Genomic DNA, 19,626 nt, shown 5'->3' with positions numbered 1-19,626 from the left:
AGAAGGGGATTATTTACGCATTTGCTTTTTTTAGTAGTTCTATGTTGACTTCAGCTGTTCATTGCCTATTACTATTAATATGCCCCTTTTACTCTCACCACCTCTCAGCAGCACCAGTTCTTATCTAATCACACTGAGCACATCACCTATTCACATGGTATAATGAAAGATAAAACAAGTTTTCCAGGTTCCCAACTTGGCAACCCTATGTGGTGCTGAAGTTACCTGGCTCTTCCTAGAGTTTATGAAACAAAACCACCAACGACAACAAGGAACCCAAAAGAGAAAGGAAAGGGATTCTGCAAACCTGGATTATGTAACTTTGAAAGAAAAATCTGCCAAAATATACTGCTTATATTTTGTGTTTGCCTCTAACTTTGCGCAGCCATAAATTGGTGAATCTAGCATCTCAGAAAGATCAGACACTCATTTTGCAAAGTTCACTGAAGCTGAAGAATACGGAAGGCACAAAAATGGAACAGAAGAAGTAAGTGAAAGGAAAGATTCAAAAGTGCACTGCCTATCACTCCTTGGTCCTCAAAATTTCATTGACACCAGTGCTCTTTGTACTCTGTTGCAAAAGCCAAAGTTGCTGTTTTGATCCCACACTCGCCAAGACCACATGGTCACAGAAAGACTTCTAAAAATGAAATCTCCAGAACAAATCAGGTGAGACTTCCTTCCAATGTTTCATTTTTAAAAAGTGTAATGTTAAAATGTTCCTGACTAACAGTTAGTTGACTTTTTAAAATATAGCAGCTGTAATTTTCTTCTTCTACAATGTTCATTTTTTCCTAATTCAAATGAAATCGGTACATTTTGCATCCCTCCACCCTTTTCCATAGCAACACACAAGAGAATTAAGATAAGCCACAACATGCAATTCCTCTGGCACCCGTGGTTTTTCCTTTTTGCTGCACTAGCAAGGTTTCCGCAGGTCAAGACAACATGGAAATCTTGCTCTAAGGGTGCTTTGAGACTGTTGCTATTTTCAATCACATACTGGCAAATTCAGGTTGCACAATTAAAGTTGATTTGAAGGCCGTGTGCTACAAGCCCATTTTCCCCAAAGATCCTGTGTGTGTGTGTGTGTGTGTGTGTGTGTGTGTGTGTGTACAATAAGGAAAGTGATAGGAAAATGAAATGGAAAATGTGGGTTAACACTTGCTTGGTGCCGTATCATGCAAACAAAGAAGAATGAATGCTCAATAAATAGCTAGTGTTGTCTAACCTCCGTTCAAACAAATCAGGATGAATGCCCAGTAAGAAGATCATCTGGATGTGACCTGAATCTTAATAGCTGTGGCCACACAAGACCCAAGTATGTTTTTCAGATAACAGCATAGAAGTTTACGGGGTTATTGTTTCTCTCTTCCTTACTCAATCTTGGGCTGTTCTCATTTGACTTTTTGCTGCCTGTTTCCTGCATTACCATTAATCTTCAAATTATCAAGAGAGAGTGAGAAATGAAAGACTGTTCTTTAAAGTCTTGCAAATTTAAAAGGGAGTTACAAAGCCCAGGAAGTAGAAGCAGCTACTATTTTAAAAATAAGTAAGTTATTTATACACATATGTGCTTGTACACATTCATGAAATGTTTCATTGGATTATGGCCAGTATATTTTATTCCAAGATTGTGATGGGTTGGTGATTCTTCGTTCTTCTCTTCTTTGGAAAGGAGGTCCCTTTTAAACATGGGGCCACCTGGTGGATTTAGTAGGCAAGGCAGCACACAGAAATCAGACAAACGTATATTGGCAAGGCAGCTATGGCAACGGCTCACCTCTCCAAAATGCATCTGGAAGAATGTGATGCTAATGACCGATACCAAGATGAAAGTCGACCAGGTTTGCATGTTGAGCAGGGTGCTTTATGTAAGCGAGTCGGGAACAACATACACCTGCCAGGAGTGACACCTCAATGCCTGTGCTGTATCAGAAAGATTTTGGACACCACATGGCCAGACAAAGATGTGCTGTCTCAAGCCCACACTCCCAGCAAGTTCACACTCCTGTCTTGGTGACATCTGCACTGCTTTGGCCACATGCACAAAAAGGAAGATGGCAGGATCCCCAGTGACCTGAGGGTAGCAGGATTTAGACACTAGGCTTGTTGGCAGACCAACACGGCATTACAAAGATGTCTACAAACATGGCATGAAGGCTGGCAACTTTAACCCCACCGCAAGGGAATCCCTTGCAGATGATCACAGTGCCTGGAGACAGACAGTCAGGTTGTGTATCCACAGCAGTGGCCAGAGGAGAAATGATCACTGGGAGCGGCGCATAGAGAAGAAACGCCATGGCGCACCTGTAGCAGCAAAACTGGATGCCTTCATATGCCCCACCTGCAATAAAACATGTCTCTCCTGTATCATTTTCTACAGCCACAGCAGATGCTGTAACTCTCCTACTGACTTCACCCCGAAGGTGTGCTCTTCCACTGTCACCCAAGACAGACAGATGCCAACAACAGCAACAACAACCACCTCACAGGGTTGTTGTGGGGATTAATTCAGATGGGGGAAACCATGTATACCATCTTGAGCTCCTTGGAGAAATGAAAGCAAAAAACAAACAAACAAATAAATAAATAAATGAGAGCAACTATATAGCTAACCTGACACAACAGCCACCACCCCAGACATACAACAAACCATACTGCAACTAATCAAGCACATCCAACCGAACCCTAGATCCTCCAATCTCTCACGACACCACTAAAAACAAATACAGTGGTACCTTGGGTTACAAATGCTTCAGGTTACAGATGCTTCAGGTTACAGACTCCGCTAACCCAGAAATAGTACCTCAGCTTAAGAACTTTACCTCAGGATGAGAACAGAAATCACGCGGCAGCAGCGGGAGGCCCCATTAGCTAAAGTGGTACCTCAGGTTAAGAACAGTTTCAGGTTAAGAACGGACCTCCAGAACGTATTAAGTTCTTAACCCGAGGTACCACTGTAACTATATAAACAAAGGACCTACACATGAGGTGTAGACAGGAAAATCCTGCACAAACACTATGCAGTATAATTAAAAGATCATCATCCCCAACCCTCTCCCTCCCTTTCTTTCTCCCCTTCCCCAAAGTCTATTGCAATAGTGTCTCATATGGAATGTGGAATGTGTCTCATATGCAATAGTGTCTCATATGGATCTGTGGGGGAAATGGGGAAGAAAGAATGACATAGCAAGGAGCAGGTTTTCCTGATGAAAAGCATCAAACCCAAAGATGCTGCTTTACACTTTAAATGTTTAATGGGCAGAAAAGGTCAGGAGTTGGTAATTACAGAAATAACCTAGAATTAATCAGATGCTGTCAGCAGAAGAGGTCAAGGGTGAAGGCAATGGAATTTTGAATGCCGGTCTTGTTAGGGATTGGGATCTCACAGCATGTTTGCAAAAAAATCCTGTTGTTGACTACAGTTCACTGGATACAAAGAAGGTATCAGAGGTGAAAATTCAGCTTTGTGTTCTGTGAATATTTGGCCAGCATAGCATAGTACTAAAGACACTGGGCCATAAGACCCCAAGTTCAAATGTCACCGCTGCCTTAGGCAAGTCAATCCTTTTACCAATCACCAACCTATTGCCTCATATGCTACTGTTGTTATTTTCATTTTAATTTACTAAGGTCTCAGGGCAAGCCACAACAATTTAAAATGCAACCTTAACAACAGTTAAAAAGAAAACAACAATTACAATGATTTTATTATATGTATGGGACGAGGATGGTGTTGATGATAATATTAATACTAGTTTGTTATAAGAATTAGTTAAATGTTACATGTCCATTAAGCACGATCACTTTTGCAAAATTTCTAATATATTGAACTACTTCAGCTGCTTATCAAAATTGGCACACTCTCCCCACACTGCATTTCTCGAAACTGATTGCTTTATTTTTGTATTTATTTGTTAAATTTATATGTTGCATCTTCCTCCAAAGGAGCCCAAGGCAGCAACCATGCCAATACTAAAACAATACAATTAAGACATCTAAAAAACAATGAGAGGTAATTAGGGGTTGAATAATGGCAAGATTTCTATTCTCTTTGTCCTAGCAAGATTTTGTACTTACAAGGTCTTGCTTTTTTCAGCTGTACAGTATTAGAAACTCTTTAAGGTAGTGCAACTTTTTCAGCATAGTCACAGTGGTGTTTCATAGGATCATAGAATTGTAGAGTTGAAAGGGACCACAGGAGTCTCCTAGTCCACCCCCTGCAATGCAGGACTCTTTTGCCCAACATGGGGCACGAACCCACAACCCTGCGACTGAGTCTCATGCTCTACCAACTGAGCTATCCTAGCTTGATATATGTGATATCCCATTTATATAAAATTCCAGAGTATGGTTCCTTTCTGAAATCATGGCATCATTTTCAGGGAGGGTTGAGGCTCGTTTCAGACCATTCCTCTGGGCAAATGCATAATTCTTGCAAACATTGCTTGAGAAAAGCTATGAGTGATAAAGGCCAGGACAAAGGTTCTCCCTTCAGTCAACTGCTGAAGGAAAGTATTTCAGTAACTATTTGAGTGAATGTCTTTCAGAACTCTCTTCTGGGTATAGCTGAGACAATGCAAACATTTGGTGAGGTCTCATTCCAAACCCTATTCTGCGGCACCTAATCTGAACTCAAGCTTCACGGCACAAGCAAACTTTAGATGGAAGCGGGGGACGACAGCATAGAATATCAGCCCCAGTTGGATTTCTGCTATGGGTCATAGATGTGATTCCACTCACTTCAAAGCAGGATCTTGACCATCATATATAATGAAACAAAGAAGATTCTCGAAAAAAATCTAATTAAATATGTCTCTGTGTTTGTACTGTGCTCAAAAAATCTCTCTGTTCTCTATCTGATGGTTCACGAGGATAAATATTAATTTTAAATCAATCAGTCTGCCACGTTCCTAAAAGAGGAGGCCAAGGAGAGCATCGGTGCTGGAAACCTGGACAGTGAGACTGGTCCATTTATTACCAGTATTCTGCCATCCACAGAAGACATTTCAGGAGAATTGCGCAGGAATTTAAAAAATCTGGAGACAAGCAATGGACCTGCACAGATTTGTGGAAAGGAAGCATGAGTCACTTTTCCCTAACCCTCCCAGCTGCTTGCTGAGAAGCAACAGGTTTGCCAGTAGTGGGACCACAGCAGCTGCTGTGGATCCTGCAGAAAGAGAAGGAAAAGCTTGGCAAGCGCATTCTTCCCTTGTTTTGGGGGTTACAGCCTGACGCTGCAAATGCAATGTCTTACGTCATGGGTCAGGCAATATAGCACCAATGCACTGCTTCCCATGCCGGGAAACTGCAGTGTCACTCTCAGCAGTGGCGGAGCATATGCGGGATATCCCAGGTGTGGGATAGCCACTCGGGTGCCCGGAGCAGTGTGTGTGCCCTGCAGTCGGGGGCGGAGCAAGCCACCCATGGGGGCAGAGCGAGCTGCCCATGGTGGACATTTGGCACGCCGCAGGCCCATGACTCCCAAGCCTCCCCCAAGCTGTCAAAAAGAAGGGGGAAGGTGTGCAGCTCCCCCCTTACTCCAATGGCTTGGGATAGGCTTGGGAGTTGCAGCCGGCCAGTGCACTGAATGTCACCCCCGTCAGTGAGGGCACCCAGGGCAGACCACCCCCACCACCCCCCTTCCTATGTCCCTGGCTCTCAGCAGTTCCCACATTAATGCAACTCCATGCCAGCATTGACTGAGTTTCTTTCCACTGTGCTCACACACCATAAAAGATGCTTAATATGCTATATAAAGTACCTCATTTGTTATGTGGTTTGCCCTTAATTACACATTCCTGACAGAGAAGGCTGATGAAAACATATTATACTTGTGCTCCCGTATCACCAATGACTCTATTACTTCACACGCACCATGCATGACACTTTTTATCACTGTTGTATCCTGTGGGTTTGGGAAGGGCACTCACTGCAGAAAGGAACCTTGCCAGGGGTCTGCCCCCATACCCAGAAGTGATGGGAGTCAGGATAAATCCAATATTTATATTTATTGGTGAACAACAGATCAACAGCTCAGCACAGCCACTAGGCCTTGCTACACAGGTGAGACCAAGGCTCCCAACTAGTTTCCACTGAACTATGGAGGGAACCACACCTAGAAAGAATGGTTTCTATTGCCGACCAGGCATGTGTCTTAGAAACAGGCTGCACAAGCTACACCAACAATGCCCCAAAAGGCTTGGGGTCTGCACACTATCTGGACTGTACAATCCATCGCATAAGCCAATCCAAATGTCACAACAGGTCGTCTCGCAAAGAACATTTTTTCTGGACAGAACTTGCTTGGGTTGGCTTCAAACAGCTGCAGTGCATGCTTCCAGCTGTGTGCTTTTTAGTATTCGTTTTTATATTTTAATGAGTATCTTATTGTTATGCTATCAGCTTGATGTTGGTTTATTCCAACCCCGGATCCTTTAGAAAGAAAAATAAATATGTTGAAAAATGTACTTATATATGTACTTATATGTACTTATAGAATTTGCTTCCTAAAAGAGGAGGAGAGATTCACATTAAAGGACTACAGTGTGAGCCAGTGTGGTGTAGTGGTTAAGAGCGGTAGTCTCGTAATCTGGTGAACTGGGTTCGCTTCCCCGCTCCTCCACATGCAGCTGCTGGGTGACCTTGGGCTAGTCACATTTCTCTGAAGTCTCTCAGCCCCACTCACCTCACAGAGTGTTTGTTGTGGGGGAGGAAAGGAAAGGAGAATGTTAGCCGCTTTGAGACTCCTTAAAGGGAGTGAAAGGCGGGATATCAAATCCAAACTCTTCTTCTTCTTCTACAGCATGGAGCAGCTCTGATGATTGGTGAAGCAGCGGGGGGGGGGGGACACAGGACTTAGACATGGAATAGAAGATCCTAATGAGCAGTCTGGAAACAAAGGTAACTCTGGGATTGTTGCTACGCAAATGTTCCCTGTAAGGAAAGGAAAGGAAGGCCCAGCAACAGAAGCTGTGCAAGACTAGGGCAGTGGCATACTTTGGACTTTTCAGTGGCCCCTGAGTGATACCAAAATTTGCCCCCACTGACTCTCACCTTCCACTGTTTGTCATTATTGCAGCACTTCCTACAGCACCCTCTCAGCTCGGTGCCCAGTGTGGGCAAAGCAGTCATGCTCCCCTAAATCCATCTCTGAGCACAGTTGTGCTCAGGTTGTGCTTCTGTGCTACCCATGGCACCTGGTCAGCCACTGTGAGCACAGGGTGATGTACCAAATGAACCTTTAGCTCCATCCAGCAGAGCTTCCTGTGTCCTTACGTCCAAGCGGTTACATTTTTAATCCACTTATAGAATCCGTCCCCCAAATGGCTGCAAGCTTCCCTGGTAACCTACCCTACTAAATCATCACTTATCTGTTAGCTAAGTGGGTGGAGTGGGTGGAGCTAGCATGCAGGAGCTAGCAGTTAGCTATATTCGCAGTCACCTTCAGTAGCCTAGCTTAGCTGTGTTGAGACAACTCACACGGCATGTGTTTGCCAACTCCACCCCAGCATCTGCATGCATGCTAGCTCCACCCACTCCACCCACAGACTTTCCACATTGAACACGAAGATCTGCACAGGCATCCCAATTCCATGCATCACCTACATAGGCGCCGACTCCATGGGGCCTGAGGGGGCCCGAGCCCCCTCAAAAATTCATTTGGGGGGGCTCAGCCCCCCCAATAATTTAAGAAAATTATTAGTTATATTATGCTTTGTAAAATCACAAAATTATGTTGGTATTTTTTATTTTCCTTGTTTGACGATAGTTACCTTTTAAAATACATTCAGTAATGAATTAAAACAAAGCCACTCCCGATCTCGACCCATCAACAATCTCGCGGGGCTGGCGAGAAGCGGGGATTCCCCCTAGCTCATTAATATTCACCGCCCACGGCGGCAGCCAATCGGCTGCCGCAAAGGGCGGGCCCTCACAGGTTCACTTAAGGTCGGGGCAGCCCCCTTTCATTCCCCCAGCAGCAGCGGTTTGGAGGTCTTGGGCCCCCCCAATATTTTTTATAAGTCGGCGCCCCTGATCACCTATGCACATATTTGTACATCAAGACCCTATTTCAGACATTTGTCCTACTTGTGGTGGGGCCGTGACGTAGCTCACTTCCCGCTTGCCCCATGTAAACTTAAGAAGGTCTAAAGATGCATACTGATTTCCCCCTCCTTTCCCTAGATGACTCTTCTAGATCATCACCTAAAAACCATTTGGCCAAAGACAAGATGAGGCCAGCTCCTGATAATTTTTAAAAAAATCAAAATGACTGCTGTTGAGCAAGTGTTGCAGGTTTGCATTGTAATCTATGTGAATACCAAGTAACTAAAGGCTCGAGGTGGGTGCATTTGAAAAGTAATTCTTTCTGCAGTATACTTCAATAGGATCAGTAGCTCAAAACAATACAGTCTCTTCTGCTTATGTAAGGTGCAATGATTTATGTTTCACCTATTTGTTGCCAATATGAGAGGTAGTATGATTGCACCAATAACCTTAAATCAGTCCACTTTTATAACAGCAAATCAATTGCTATGAGATACTGTTCAAACTTGTATGGATTTTTCCCCATCTCCTTATCACATATTATTTATATCCTTTCCTATGAAGTGCTTGTGGCAGATAGAAAAGCAGCAAACATCCCTTTATTTCAAAATATATATTTTTAAAAATGCTTGGCAGCAGAGGAGAGAGTGTTGCTTACATAAAAGATTTTTATTGGCTTCTCTTCACTGTGTATGAAGTTTCAGGGGAAGGGAAAAAATCAGGAGGGAAGAAAGGAGGATTTCTTTTTATGGTTTTGTAATATCACAATATAACATCATTACATTATTCATTCTGTAATATCATATTAATGAAACACTTTTGGGATACATATTTAAGAGTAGAATTCATTCCAAAAGTACATTCAAATGTTCCTTTTTAAATAATTAAAAGCTGCCCCAAACATGATGTCAGATTACATTCATGTGTATATATAACATAGTTGCAATTTCTTCAACCATTCGAGCCATATATACTCTAGTTAATAAGTAATACATAAAGCTGAAATATACCTGGGTTGTAACATTCACTTCATTTTACTGCTCAAATGTCCTGTCAGCTTCATAGCAGTGGAAAATCCCCCTTCCTCTGTTTCTTTCCACACTGCCACTCATTTATTCATAATTCAGGTAGCTCTGGCAAGTCTTGAACCAGCAAGCTCTTCCTGCAGGAAGATACTAATACTAATATTTGTATTGGGAAAATTATTCCCCCAAGCACAAAATACACATCCATAGTGTAATTTGCAAATTGTGTACATGTGGATAAATTGCAAATGAAAAAGATAAGGTCCCTCTTCTCCTGCCTCTTGGAGGTATAAATCACAGCATTCATGGTACATTAGCGCCATCCATAAATGATACTACAGAAGCATATTACATGCTTGGAAATTAGTTTCTCAGTAGTAGTTGTCTTGGGGATAGGTTATTCAGCTCTCTCCGAGAAAAGATAGCATGCACTTCCCCCTTCTCAGACTTCCCATCAGAGAGAGATAAGGATAACATATATCCAAGAAAACGAGAAACTTCCTGGGCCATTCTTCAGTCCCAAGCCTGAAGGGAACATAGGAAGCTGCCTTACACTGAGTCAAAATATTGTTCCATTGAGCTCAGTATTGCCTACACTGACTGGAAGCAACTCCCCATGGTTTCAGACAGTGGTCTCTTCCAACCTTACCTGGAGAGGCCAAGGATTGAACCTGGGACCATCTGTAGGCAAAGCTGATGTTCAACCATGGAACTATGGCTCTTTCCCAAAATTCTAATACTGCTGAAATTTCATCTCTGGACACATAACTCCCTTTTGCTGCTGCTCACTGCTTCATTCCAGTCCTGTGAGAGTTCCTGTCATAGCTCCTGGCTTTCCTGAACCAGAGCAAACTTCCAACTTATCCATAATCCACCTTCACCATGTTGCAACACTGCAGTCCAGAAGTTAACTAGAGCAATGAGTAAAATGACCAACTTATCTCTGTCCAAAAGAGGCTGGAGCTGGTGAACTAGCTTAAGCTAGAAAGAGGCACTCCAAACCACTGAGGGCACCTGAGCCTCCACTAAGCATCTGTCTCCCTCTTGAACACCTCTGTCTTATGAGGATTCAGCTTCAATTATTGGCCCATATTGGACCCATCACTGCTCCCAAACACCAGTCTGTCAGGCTCTGTTGAAGCTCCTGAAGGAATTTTCCAAACAGTTCTCTGGTATTAATGACATTCTTACAGATATACTGGCAATGCAGGTGTTTTGTCACTTGTTGCAGATGAAATCTGCTTTATTCAGCAGACAGCTTGTGTGAAACTGTTGCTAGCCTCTTTTTTCCACATCTACACAAATTCACACACTTTTCATTAAAGTGCAAGACAGACAGACATTTTGGTAAACAAGGAGTCAGACTGTAAAAGGATTGTTGCTGCAACAGCCACTTGTCCTCCTTGTCAATATACTGTACTTAACTGGTCTTCTAGAGTTCATCATTATTTTCACTCCAGACAAATCCAATTCCTTTTGCAACATTTTGCATGAAGCGAGTTTTACCTTGATGTTGCTTGAGCAAGCAATTTGCATGAGCAGGATGCTTCACAATGGATTGGGGGAAATAGAGATTATAATGCTGAGAGACTCGGAGGATTGGCTATCTTGAAAAATATGTGTTCTGGCTGAGGAGGGGGTCATACGCCAATTAAGGATCAGGTTTGCTATTTTGAGCCTTCAAACAGCATTGATCCTGGATATCCAAGAGGTACTGGTTTTTTTTAACTATGTCAGCTGGTGTGCCAGATGTACCCACTTTTGGAATATAGATTTCTAGCTTCTGTTATGATGACTGACTACCAGGATGAATTGTTGCAATATGCTTTATGTAGCGCAACTGGCTCAAGAATGCAGCTGCTCATTTGTCGATGGCATGTATTGCCTATCTTGAAACATCATTGGCTACGCCTTGCTTTCTGGATATAATTCAATGTGCTGGTTTTGACCTGTTCCTATGCAGTCTGAGTCCTGAGCATCTCAGGGAATGTCTGGCTCTTTATAAACTACGATGAGGCTTTGTGGTCAGCCAGTAAAATGCCACCCACATATTTCATTTACAGATATAAGATTGTAGTCAATTATGAGTAGGGCTTTTTCTGTGCTGGCCCCTGAATCATGATTTCCCCTCCCTCTGAGAATGTTGGTTCCTCTTACCTCTTTTCAGAGACAAGTGAATCCTTACTGTTCCACAAAGCACTTGAAAGCTGAAGCTTTGGCTTTTGATCTGATTGCTGTTTATATTTTGTGTTATAGAATACATGTTCTTTTCCTATTGTTTTTGTGTTTATGCAATCAAACTAATTAGGCATATTTCCATCATACTAATGATCTCATAATGTGAAATGTATTATATCTTATGTCATACCAGTGAGTGCAATGGGTCTTCCCCTTGAAATACTTGCACCCCACCAAAATCTACCCCAGAGGTTCTTCAACTTAATGGAGCAGATTTTATGGGCACTTGGGGAGTTGCAGAGGGAATGAGATCTAGTAGAAACCCTGTTGTGCAGTTGCAATGACACTGTTGGATGTCACTCAACGTGATGGCCACCACAAAGTACCAATGTGAAAACCAATCATCTTTATTCTTCTGTCCTGGTGTATGATGAGTCAACCCAGAGCTGAGATGGATGTGTGAGAAGGATGTTGGCTCAACTACACCAGTTCCCTGGTCTGTAACTGCATTTCAGATAGATCTGGTTCAGTTCTGAACTGGACTGAACTGTGTATATCAAAATGTGGTCAAGCTTTTACAGCGGAAATGGATTAGACAGTAGTAATACTTTAATTCCTGTCTGCGTGGTTTTATTGAGAAATGTGGCACATGGAAATAAACACACTCATTTCTTTTCTTCATCAAGTTGCTCACATTGTGGGCAGCTTCAAGTAGCTGAATTCCAGTAGTTATAGCTTTGGAAAGAGTTGGTTATTGAGCAGAAAACATCTACCATCAGCTGCTATGCTCTTGAGAAACAGAGGCTTTTAGGAAAGTGGTGGTGCTTGCAGATCTTTCTGTTTCTTGGTGTAGGTTTGATCACTTTTGGTAACTGAGTACAGTGAGATGTGAACACAGATGGAGCTGTGTAGATCAACTCAGCCAATGGAATTGAAAGCAAAATAGAATTAAAAAATGGTTCTGTGTTTTCTATGTATCACTTCTATAGTGTTTTGAAATGAAGATAAATTACTTGCTTTTATTTGCTTTTACTTTTTTTCATTTGTTTAATCTGCCATATGCAACAACACTTGCTTCAAGATTTGGGAATCCAAGCAGGATTTATTTTACCCCTTTCTACTCCAATCCTCTGGATGGTACACAAGGCATTGTCTGCATGCTGATATAATACTTAGATCAACACACTTGGAATTTAGAGAAGCAGAATATAGTTCCAGCAAGGCTACTGGTACACTGGGACGGCCTTCATGCATGTCGCTGTCCTCAGCTCTCCAACAGGAAATGAGAGTTACAAGAATGTACCTCACATTTTTGTGTGTGAGAGAATGAATATTTGGAAGTTCTATGCTCAGAGATACAATCCATGGTAACTGTATCTAAAAGCCAGTCCCCAGCATTCCAGTGATGGCGAAGGGTTCAGGTAGGGGCTAACCCAATGGCAGATGCCACTGGTACAATGTTGGCTTACTACCACAGACAGCCTATGCAGGGAATGGCATAAAGGTTGAAATGCTGGTCACAGGAAGGACTAAGAGCAACCTGAGCCACATCCCAAAGCTAAGTGGGGCACTTATTCTTAAATAAGCGACCTATTTGTCACACAATCAGTGCCCTGTGGTATGCCCATTGTTTCAAACTTAATTCTTTTTTGTTTCTCTGTTCTTCTTCAGTTGCTTGTTGGGTTGTTAAAATTAAGTCCCTAGCTTAGAAGTAACTGGCAGGTATGGTGCCAGTTAAAGTTAATTTTTACCTCAGTTTTGTTAGGTCTGGAAGGACAGGACCAAGACTATAGACTCTAAATCCATGTTTACACAACTTTCTGACTTTGATGAGAAAGGAAAATAGGATTGTCTTTGATTTCATTTTAATCATTAAGCCCCAATTTTGGGCATAAATATGGTTGCTTTTTGGCTTCACAAATAGGATTATTATTATTATTATTCAAAAGAGGCCTAATTTCTCTGAGGAGGCAAAGTTGTCCTCCACCTTGATGTTTTGTGGCTCGCAGTGACAGAGATCCCACATGATCCTGATCATAGACAAATACATGAACTGCATAAATTTCTGCCTCCTTTTCCTTTTTGGTTGGAATTTTCCAATATCCCTAGTATGTGTGCACAGGACAGAAAGATTCACTCCCAAAAGCATTTCCAACACATACATCACTTGTTGTAATGGAGTAAGATCTGCGAGTCATTCTGCATACTGAAAAGTACTATAAGTGTTATGATAACTAATCACCATTATTATTAGCATTAAAAAAAATGCTCCATGTTAAATTGTTACTTGTTAGGCAATTGCATCATGAGTTACATGGTTACTGGTGTTTAAGTTTCATAAGTAATATTGATCCCTCCACACAAAATCCAAATATTGTTAACATTGATTTAGATTTTGCATGTGTTGAAAAAAATATTCCTTCTGTGCTTTCCCTTCAGCTGTCTGAAGAACCAGAAAACATTTTGTAAACATCCATTTTGCAATAACGAGTCAGGCTGGATTCAACTGGTGATTGTAGGTTTTTTCCAAAACTATTAGGTTCAATCCTTCTGCAGCCAAAAACATTTCTGATGTCATTATTAATTGCCCAGATTTATGCTTTGGAAAGACACAAACCAATGAACATCCCCTTTATTTCACTTTCTCCTTCCTCTCATTATTTCCCTTTAAATAAAGGCGAAGGAAGCAAGGGAAGCCTGACAACCACACTGAAGTCGAATTAAACATCTGTTTGTAAAACAAATCACAATGCCACTGACAGCTGTGGTGGAATGGCAAATGTTCCACAGCTGTCAGGCTCCTAAATTAACCATGATTTTCATTTACAAACAGCAAATAACTAGGAAATGATGGAGCCCTCTCAGCCTTTGCCTTTTCACTGCTTGCAATGCAGAGGAGTGAAGGATTCATTCGATAATGGATCAGAAACGACAGATCTTTAAAGGCCAAAGCCTGTTTCCATTAAAATCAACTTAAGACACCCTTCCGTGGGATTGAGTTTATAAATCAGATCTTAGTATTTCATAATTCAGGGAAATTATCTTATTCTTTCACATTGATTCCCTGTTATTTTCCTTCTTCTGGATATTTCAAGACCAAGGCAAGTATACCGTATATACTCGAGTATAAGCCAACCCGAATATAAGCCAAGGCACCTAATTTTACCACAAAAAACTGGAAAAACTTAGTGACTCGAGTATAAGCCAGTTCACCACACCACAAACATGATGGTGGCGGCAGCAGCGGAGGATGAACAAGCAGCCCAAAAGGGCTGCTTTCGGGCTGCTCATTCCGCCGCCGCCAACAGCGGCAAAGGTGGCAGAGGAGGAAGGAGCAGCCCAAAAGGACACTCACTCGAGTATAAGCCGAGGGGGGCTTCTTCAGCATAAAAAATGTGCTGAAAAAGTCAGTTTATACTTGAGTATATACAGTAATTCTCCAACTCTTGGGATATCCCCCTAACAGCTGGTTTATATGCCAACCTATGGGGCTTGGCATCTCTGTGGTGATGCGCACACACACACCCCAGCCAGCCATATCGTGTAACAGAACTCACCATGTGACTTCTGAACAGCATGTTGCTTGTATCCTTGCTCCCAACCCAGTCAGTGATGGCCTTATTGAAAGTAAAGAAACTCACAACTCATGTGATTCATTCTGTTCAATGATATGCCCAGGGATGAGAAACAAGTTCCAGTTATGTATTAACCCTATGGTTAATACACCGAAAGTGATACTCTGCAGTAAATTCTTACAATTCATGGGTATGCACCCTAGTGCCGTGCCAAATATTTCTTCATTTATTCCCCCAACCATTCTCCCATCGGTTAATGGGAGGAAAGTAAATTGCAAATTTGAAAATTACTGAAGGGCAGGTAAAATATTTTGGTAAAGTATTAGTTAATGAATGGCCATTTTTTCCTTGTGATTACCTTACTTTCAAGCTAGCTGGGGGGCATTTGTGAGCAGTGCTTTCCTTCTAGAAAAAAAAAAGGTGGTGATACTCATTGTAAAGTTGTTACAGTAAGAGCCACACTTTTAACCAGTGCTTTTCTTCTAGAAATAAAGGTTGCGGTATTGCGTCCCCTTGAGTGTCCTCAGAAAAAAAGCACTGTTTGTGAGCATCTTTTCTTTCATTCTACAGATCCTGTACTTGGCAGTTTGCATGCTTCAGGCCTCCTGGGTCACTGTACTAGCTGAAAACCCCACCATGTCTTCAGCTGGGCTTTCCTCTAAATGCACAGAAATGTGGGGAGGCTGCCCATTATGTGCCCAATAGCTGTTGCTTGATGTTTTTAAAAAGCAAAGTACTTTCACCTTTGAAAATCATTAGGTGGATGCCAAGAGTGTGGATTTTGATTTTCCTTTAAAAGAAGGGTAAACAAAAGAACTTCCCTTAAAAACAAAATCAGCGAGCATGCCAATCTCAGGCGCTCAGGACCCAACCTCCTCTAGCATTTTATTTAAAGGCCAGGGAGAGACGTCATGAGCTGACTCCTTCATGGGACTTTTTCATATCATGAAGCACAGGCAGCTGAGGAGGCTTCAGAGGGCTGGAGAAAAAATAATGATGAAAAGAAACATACACCACCCTCGGTCACCATACAGTGATACGCAAGCTCAAACCTGCACCCCACTGAACATCGAAACAAATTCTAAAGTGCTTTTGAAATGAGGCAGAAAAATGGAAGCAAACTGTTCACAAATTGGAGACAGGTTTTCCCACAGCACTAAGTCAACTAGACTCATATCATCCCTGTCTAAACAGTTAAAATCTGTTAAATTAACTCGGGGGAGGGGGGACTGCAAACATGTAACAATAAATCACAAATGAAAGAAAAGTAGGGTGACATCCCCACTGTTTGTGATAAATTTCTCAGGTTATTCTCCCTCAACATACATGGATACGTTGGTGTTTTAAATGTATCTAATTAAAGCTGTATAGTATTGTACATAATCTGTATAATATAAACAACTGAATCATATTATGTATGATATTACATATCATATTATGTATGTTGCAAAACTGGAAACAGTTGTCATAAAAACTTTAACATCCCAGTTCCTTGAAATAACATTTTCCAACTTAAATCATTAGTAACTTTCCTCCAGAGATGAACAACCCCTGTCGCTGATTTCAATATACTTGATGTGTGTACTTTATCATACAGTAATTGTCTTCTCTTCCACACACATAATTTATGGTAATTTATCAGTGGGAACAGTAGTATAAACAGCTAGAATTTGAATGAGATGACTCTTAGTGTTGTTGGCAGCTAGGTTTATTTTTTGGTGCAGAGATTCTGAACAGCTGTGTTCCAAAATTACAGCAACTTGCATGTGAAATCATAATTACACAGATGTCACTATAATGAAGCACAGGATTTAGGGATAGGAGGAGGTCCATCTTGGGATATATTTATGTGACTGACACTTGTGATACTGAACTTCAGTAAGGCTTTAGACAAAATCCCCCATAATCTTCTTGCAGAGAAGCTGGTAAAATGTGGATTCGATGAGGCAACTCTTAGGTGGATTTGACTGACCGAACCCAAAGAGTGTTCACAAATGATTCTTCATCAACCTGGAATAAGGTGACAATTGGAATGCCACAAGGATCTGTCCTGGGCTCATTGTTGTTCCGTATCTTTATAAACAACTTGGATGCCCATTCAATTTGCAGATGACACCAAACTGGGAGGGGTAGCTAATGCCACAAATGACAGAATTGTGATTAATGGACACACTCGGGAAGTGGTGGACTCTCCTTCCTTGGAGATTTTTAAAGCAGTGGTTGGATGGCCATCTGTCATGGATGCTTTAGCTGAGATTCCTGCATTGCAGGGGGTTGGACTCGATGACCCTCAGGGTCTCTTTCAACTCTAACACTTCTATGATTCTATGAAGAATCTGCCATGTTTCAGAAGTGGCTGAAATGCACACATTATACACACGGATGCCAGCAGTTTTTTAACAGGATTATTAAGGAGCATAAAGGATATCTGCAAAATCATTAGATCAGGGGTGGGGAACCTAATTGCATCAGTTTACTTTCTATCCACAGGGCTGGCCCAATACCGTTTACCACTTGAGGCAAAACGGAAAATGGTGCTGCCTCTGCTGCCACCTGAGATGACTCAAGGTGACGCCCCAGCAAGCTGAAGTGGTGAGAGAGAAACAAGGAGACCAGAGAGGAAAAGGCAGCAGGAGGGGGACCATCTCCTCCCCAGGGGGTGACTGGGATGGCAGCAGCAGCAGCAGCTCCTATCCTCACTTTTGAGGAGTGGCAAAGGTGCATGAGGATTCCCCTTTCTTTCCAGTTCTGTTGCCCCTTCCAGCTGTCCTGCCTTCTGAGGGGACAGCCTCAGCAAGGTTAATGGGCAGGCCAGCCCTACCTTCAACATCATACCTATCAGTTCTGGGTTATGGAATGCTGCACCTGTGAAGTGCTTGTCATGGAATTTTACTCAATAGAATTCAATAGTTCCAGAGTAGATTCCAATGTATAGTTAAAGTAAAAACTTAAACACGTTGCAGGATTCCCGAAAAACAGAACAGATACAATTAAATTTCATCCAGCAGAGTTTTACTGCTACTGAAGGCAAATGAGCATAATGGTCAGAAATCCAATACATTCAGGATTAGCACTGTCCATAATAAATCCAGTTGCAGCAGACTTAGCTTATACTCACAATAACTTACAATTAGTCTAAACCTTAACACTATAGCATACTATGTACAGAATACCACACCAGAAGGAAAAAGAGATAGAAAGAGAAAGTGAAACCCAGGCTCCTTCTGGCCTTACTGTACTTTGATCGTTAGTATGACTTTGACAGAAGAGATAACAGAACCAGTTTAAGACAGCTGTACTCAGCTTCTCTGAAGGAATAACCCAAACATCATGAACCTTTTCTTGTTTCTTTCACACAGTGAAGCTTCCAGAACCCACTTGAATTAATTAGAAAAGGAAAGATTTCTACACATCAGATCAATGCTTTCTGCACTGAGAAATGCAAACTGACAGTGCTTTGGTTAAAATCTCCACATGTCAGATGGAAGAAGATCTTGTCTATGTAAACTACTGCATAGATTCTATGAGGGGGGATGCTGGATAAAGTTATTTTCAAAATGTTGTAGCTAGTAAAAGAGTGATCCTTGAGATGTAAACTAGCCCAAATCAAAAGAAAGGAATATATAGCATCTCTTACATTTAAAATGCCAGAGATCCTTAGAACACCAGAAGATGTGCTTTTCACATCCATAGACCCTTCAGGTAAAAGGAAGCTTCAAAATGAAGTATAATCTTTGGGGTCCACAATTCAAACTCACAAAACAGGGGCTCCAAAAATCTTCAAGGTACTAACTCCTAATGTCTGGATTATGTTATGCTAACACCAAAGCCAGTTTTCCAGCTGTACAATTTTCCAAATGAATGGTTTTTTAAAAAACAACAACAACATGTAAATTATGTTCTAAATCTGCCAAATCTCTAATTTGGCAGACTTTATGTCCTTTTCAAGTTGCTCAAACCCTCTAGTGGCTGCTCACATCGAAAAAGAACCATATGAATAAACCATAAGGGGAATGATTTATGCTTAAAAATAACAAATTCCACGCTTTGTCTTAAAAAGAATAAAACATTTCCCTTGCCAGTTCTGCTTGAACACAGTTTCTACCACAAGAAGCTCCCCCCGTCCACACACAAAAAACATATTGTGATGAAGTTATTTGACAGTGTTGCTGCTAGCCAAACAACAAATGCAACCCAGGTCACATATTTCATGGGCAGTCAGGACTCAACAGATACAAATAGGAGAAGGAAAGTGAACTGTTGCGAAGTTTCCAACCATTCTGCAAATTTGGCTTATTGTAATGCTCACATAATCTTGCCTTTCTTTCAGCCTGAAGCTAACATTCAGTTTTCAAATAACTTCTAAGTTTCAGTAGAAGAATTTCACTGGGGATAGGAGCACTTAGGGTTGATGTGAGTTGTTTCCATAGCTGAGGGTACAACATCTCCTTTGCATGCAGAAGATCCCAGGTTCAGTTCCTAGCATCTGCAAAGCAGGGCTGGGAAACACGCCTGTCTGAAGCCTTGGACAGGTGCTGCTCATCAGTATAGATGGTTGTTGTTTAGTCGTGTCTGACTCTTCATGACCCCATGGACCAGAGCACGCCAGGCACTCCTGTCTTCCACTGCCTCCCGCAGCTTGGTCAAACTCATGTTCGTAGCTTTGAGAACACTGTCCAACCATCTCGTCCTCTGTCGTCCCCTTCTCCTTGAATCCTCCATCTTTCCCAACATCAGGGTTTTTTCCAGGGAGGCTTCTCTTCTCATGAGGTGGCCAAAGTATTGGAGCCTCAGCT

The 19,626-nt window shown here is 41.9% G+C and overlaps 1 protein-coding gene across 1 annotated transcript in view; it reads right to left on the bottom strand.

The window, feature by feature from the left end:
* Positions 1-19,626, bottom strand: part of SPON1 (spondin 1) — a 283,364-nt gene that overhangs the window by 203,630 nt on the left and 60,108 nt on the right. The window lies entirely within an intron of this gene.

This window comes from Podarcis erhardii (assembly GCF_964252035.2).
Source record: "Podarcis erhardii genome assembly, chromosome: 1".
Taxonomy (NCBI): Eukaryota; Metazoa; Chordata; class Lepidosauria; order Squamata; family Lacertidae; genus Podarcis; species Podarcis erhardii.
Note: the sequence above shows the minus strand (reverse complement) of the source record. Positions and strands in the feature narration are given on the sequence as shown.